The following is a 6,000-nucleotide window of genomic DNA, read 5'->3' on the forward strand; positions in this document are numbered from 1 at the left end:
ACAGAAAAGAATGCTTTTTGTTATTAACAGAATGTTTTTCTTTCTTTTTTCACAAAAAAGAAAAGCAATTTGATAAAAAGGCATATAATTTACATGACAATAAAACACATCACAAGTGTTATAAATAACATTTAGCCCAGTATTGAAAGGATTTTATCATTTAACTTCCTTTCTCTCTATTATTTTTTATTCTTACAATAATTTCATACAGTTTATCACAGATAGGTATTATTTTATTTTCAATCTCAGCAAGGTTTTGTAGATAAGCACCTAAGCTATTCTCATATTCAGAAGTCAGAAACAAAATATGTCTATATGTATTTTCTTCTCTAGTTCACTAGTTTTCACTCAAATTTCCATCAGAAACTGAAGGATAATATTAAACACAATTATACCAAATATACTGCCTCAGACACACAGCATTTTTTGTTACACAGTAATTTTAACATTGTATATTTTCATGAAACCATACAAAGCCCTTTGATATGGTAATTCATTAACATTTATTTAGCAAATATCATGTGCCAAGCACTTTCATGAACAGGAACATAGCTTTGTTTTAATTTATTCCCTGATTTGATTTGACAAGGATTTTTTAAATGTTTTAAAAGATACATTGGATATAACTTGATTGCATACATTTTCCAGCCAGGGATCATCTTAATGTCTAAGTCAGAACACAACATTGCACACCTCTGCTCAAAACTTTCCAAGAGCTTCCTTTCCCTCCCAGGAAAGAGCCTGCCAGTTGCTTACATTACTCACATTCGTGGTTCTCAATCCTGGGTGCATATTAGAATTACCTAGGGCCCTTTTAAAACCTGCCGAAATTTAGGTCCTATTTCAACCCAGTGAAGTCAGGATTGGTTGCATCAAGTTGGGGGTTCTCCAGGTGGATTCAAATGTGCAGTCAGGGTTCAGAACCTCTATCCTGTACCATCAAGCTTTATCCAACACATACAATCTTCCCCCATCCCTCCATCTCCCAAAACCTCTTCTCCTACAACTTTCCCCACAACCCATTTCTCTCTAGCCACACTGGCTCCTCAAGGATCTTCCAACATGCTGGGCATACTCCCAGATCAAGGCCTTGGCCTCAACTAATCCCTCTACCTACAATTCTCTCAATCACAAGTCTTGCTCCCTCATTTCTTTCAGGTCTTTGCTCAAATTCATCTTTGCATTGAGGGTTCCCTGTCTCTGCTTTTTAAACCATACCCTCCTCCCACCATGCTCTGATACTCCCTAATCTCCCTGTCCTGCTTTATTTTGATTGGCAGCACTTGTCACCATCTGATTTATTATACCTTTTATTTATGCATTTGTTTACTATTTCTCTCTGTGTGTCTGTAATTGCCACATCTTCCCACTCCCCAAAACTAAGTGGTCTAAGCGGGGCTTTGTCTGTTCTGTTCACAACTATATTCTCAGGACCTAGGACAATGCCTGCCACTTATTTGGCACACAATTGCCTATTTGTTGAATGAATTTAGAGCAAACAAAAAAAACAACACCCTCTATAGGAAAATAGCATGAGCCATTTCACAGCAATCTTTACCACAACACTAGGAAGTAGATATTTGTAATTTTGTTCTCAGTCTCCGTCCTTCTCCAGTCACCTCCCGTTACTATAGAAGAGATACTTTTCTGGACCACCATGCATTTCGCTGCTCATTGCCATCTGCAGTTCCAAATCTATTGTTATTTTCATATGATGCTCTTGGCTCCACACCACCATCAGGAGGAAGTGAATGTGGGGTAGACCACACATTCAAGCTTGGATTCACCACTCACCCCCTTACATATGAGTACAGATGTATCACACTTCGGTGAAGTCTTGGGGAAGAAGAGAAAGATGTTTACATTAAGGGAGTGCAAAAATAGACTTGAATATTAGACTTCTTTTTCCTAAACGTTCTCTATTGGTTCACCTTAATTAAAACTGGCTTTCTTTTCACACAGGCTCCAGGCTTCAGTTGTGGTCATTTGCTTCTCGTTTCTTCTCTTCCCTCTCCCGTGTTCTCCCTCATCCCTAATTTCTGTTTACTTCTTCATTGAGTACAGTTTAGCCTTCTCTTTAGTTAAAATTTTTCCTTCCGATACATACTGTTAGGCACTACTTGCACTTACAACTCTTTGTTAAGATAATTTCCTAAATAAAAATAGCTCTCCTCCACTTTAAGAAGAATTATGGTAGCCAAACATAGAATTAATTTTTCTCTGTTAAAACTGGTTATGCATAAAGGCTGGGTGCAGTTGATCATGCCTGCAATCCTCACACTTTGGGAGGCCAAGATAGGAGGATCACTTGAGCCTAGGAGTTCAAAACCAGCCTGGACAATATAGCAAGACCCCATGGCTCAAAAACACCGCCTTAAAAAAAATTAGCCAGGCGTAGTGGTGTGTGCCTTAGTCCTAGCTACTCAGGAGGCTGAGGCAGGAAAATCACTTGAACCCAAGGGTTCAAAGTTACGGTGCATGATTGTGCCACTACACTCTAGCCTGGGTAAAAAAGCAAGATCCTGTCTCTATTTTTTAAAACTATATACAAAGAAGAGAAAGAAAGAGGTTAAGTGACTTCCTCAAGGTAAAATATCTAGTAATTAGAGTTCAAACCTAGATGGTCTGTGATACCTGTATTTCTTAATTTGCTGATGATAAGAAAAAAAAAAAAGCCCTGGGTTTGGTAGACATTAGTATTGCCATTTCACAGGAAAAGATACCGGCTCATCTTATTCAGCTTTGTTTATAAATAAAAAGACACTGATCTTTTCATTATATCACATTGTAACAGAAGCTGAAATACCTTATGTTGAGAAATTGTAAGTTTGGTTTATATAACAAATATAACTGTAATGCTCTATTTTGAGGAACTATAAATTTAGGGAGATATATAATTATAGCCTACAGTTATATAGCATTTGCCAGGTAAACAGGCACTCTTTTAAGCATTCTACATGTGTTAAGTATATAAGTCATATAACCTATATGACAACCCCATGAGGTGGGAGTTATTATTATCCTCATTTTATAGTCACACAGCTAGTAAATGGTAGAGCTGGGATTTTAAACCAGGTACTTTGATTCCAGAGTATGTGTTCTTTATCACTCTGTAATATGAAGAAACAACTCCTACTTTAAATTCCAACCCTGCCCACACATTTGAGGATTTACTATATGCCAGGCTATTCTAAGTGCTTTACATATTGTGTTAATCCATTTAATCTGCCATTCCAAAATACCTGAGACTGGGTGATTTATAAAGAACAGGAATTTATTTCTCACAGTTCCGGAGGCTGGCAATTCTAAGGTCAAGGTGCCAGCGGATTTGGTGTCTGGTGAGGGCAGCTCCCTGCTTCCAAGTAGGTGCCCTGAACACTGTGTCTTATGGTAGAGAACAAAATGGACAAAAGGGAGCTAGCTAGTTCCTTCGGGCCCTTTCATAAGGGCACTAATCCATTCATGAAGGCAGTGCTATCAGGACCTAATCACCTCCTAAAAGCCCCACCACTTAATGCTATCACACTGGCAATTCAGTTTCAACACATGAATTTTAAGGGGCATTCAGACATATGTTGTGTCATTTAATTCTTACAAAGTCCTGGTGAGGTAGGCATTATCACCCACATTTTACAAATATGGAAACTAAGGCTCAAAGAGCTAAATTACTCATATATGCTAATGGAGCAAATAGATGGTGAGCCAACACTTGAATCCATGTCTTACTATATTATAATATATTCTCTTTTCAGAATACATAGTGCATCTAGAAACGTACACATACAAATACATACAAAATACTTGGAATCCAAGTTCTCAGTGAACTTACATATTAAAAAAGAAATGTGTGAACTTTTGATTTTGTTTTCAATTTTTAAAAATACAATAAAAATGATTGGAACCCTGTTTTTCTCTTGACCTTAAGGGAAAAGATGCTGTCCTGTTTTTTGTATCTCAATACTAAGCACGGTGCTGGTGAATGAAAGAGCAAATATTCATTCCCATGAATAGGGATTTACTTCTTAAATCCTGAATTTTGGATATGATGGACTCCTAAAAATGAGGTTTGTGCTTTAAACGTGATAGATATTGGAAGTTATCATATAAGCAGAAGAGATACTGTAATATTTGGAAGGTTTTCACCTTCACAAATAAATTAGCTGTAGACATTTGGCTAAATGAGATCTAGCCGAATAATATGTCTGAAATAAAATGGGCTATTAATATGGGGAATTTGGTCAAAGAAACTGCTTTTTGGGCTAGGGAGAAAATGATCATAGTCAACAAGAGAGTTTAAGATTGTGTGCGTATTTTTAAAAAGAAAGGGGATGATAAAAGGGTTCTGAACACAGGGTGATGTCAACCTGGAAAGAGTGCTTGGAAAATAGGACCTGATGGAGAGTAAGAGTAGTGTTTCTATGTGAGTTTCTACAATGAACTATGCTGGGCAGGAGGCTAGGATGGGGTGGTGGGAGCTGTGATCCCCAAATATGTCAACATCCTAATCTGAAACCTGTGGATGTGTTACTTCATATGGCAAAAGGGTCTGCAGATGTGATTAAGTTAAGTATATTGATGGTGAGATTATCCTTGTGTGCCCAATATCATTACAAGGGTACTTGTAACTGGAAAATGGCAGCAACAGAGTTAGAGAAGGAGATGTGACATCAGAAGCAGAGACTGAGGTGATGAACTTTAAAGATAAAGGAAAGGATCACAAGCCAGGGAATGCAGACAGCCTCTAGAAACTGGAAAGGGCAAGGAAACAGTTTCTTCTCTAGAGCCTCCAGATGGAATGCAGTTCTGCCTACACTTTAATTATGGACCTATTTAATTTAATTTAATTGTGAGACCCATTTTGGACTTCTGAGTTCCAGAACCATAAAACAATAAATGTGTTATTTTAAGACACCAATTGTGTGGCAATTTGTTACAAGAGCAATAGGAAACTAATTCAGAAGCCAAGTTATCAATCATCATCATGGTCAAAGAAGCAGTTTTTAAAGAAGACAAGGCTGAGCAAGCAAAAGAATATATCACTAAGAATAAGATTAATAAGTAGCGCTAGGTAAAATTTCCATATATACAAAATAAAAGACAAATGATGACATACTGTGAAAAATGCCTGCAATAAACATGGCAGAAAAGAAATGCCATTATTATTGATAAAGAGCTTTTCCAAATTAAAAAAAAAAAGGCATCCTTATGGCAAAATAAGCAAAGGACAAAAATACATAATACCCAGGAAGAGTACAAATGGTAATAAGTATATGTTTAAAAAGTAATCTCATTTCTTTTTTTTATTATTATACTTTAAGTTCTAGGGTACATGTGCACAACGTGCAAGTTTGTTACATATGTATACATGTGCCATGTTGGTGTGCTGCACCCATTAACTTGTCATTTACATTAGGTATATCTCCTAATGCTATCCCTCCCCACTCCCCCCTCCCCACAATAGGCCCCGGTGTGTGATGTTCTCCTTCCTGTGTCCAAGTGATATTGTTCAATTCCCACCTATAAGTGAGAACATGCGGTGTTTAGTTTTCTGTTCTTGCAATAGTTTGCTGAGAGTGATGGTTTCCATCTGCATCCATGTCCCTACAAAGGACACGAAATCATCCTTTTTTATGGCTGCAGTGTATTCCATGGTGCATATGTGCCACATTTTCTTAATCCAGTCTGTCACTGATGGACATTTGGGTTGATTCCAATTCTTTGCTATTGTGAATAGTGCTGCAATAAACATATGCTGCATGTGTTTTTATAGCAGCATGATTTATAATCCTTTGGGTATATCCCCAGTGATGGGATGGCTGGGTCAAATGGTATTTCTAGTTCTAGATCCTTGAGGAATCACCACACTGTTTTCCACAATGGTTGAACTAGTTTACAGTCCCACCAACAGTGTAAAAGTGTTCCTATTTCTCCACATCCTCTCCAGTACCTGTTGCTTCCTGATTTTTTAATGATTGCCATCCTCACTGGTGTGAGATGGTA

The sequence above is a fragment of the Macaca mulatta genome, chromosome 11, assembly GCF_049350105.2.
Source record: "Macaca mulatta isolate MMU2019108-1 chromosome 11, T2T-MMU8v2.0, whole genome shotgun sequence".
NCBI classification, from domain to species: Eukaryota; Metazoa; Chordata; class Mammalia; order Primates; family Cercopithecidae; genus Macaca; species Macaca mulatta.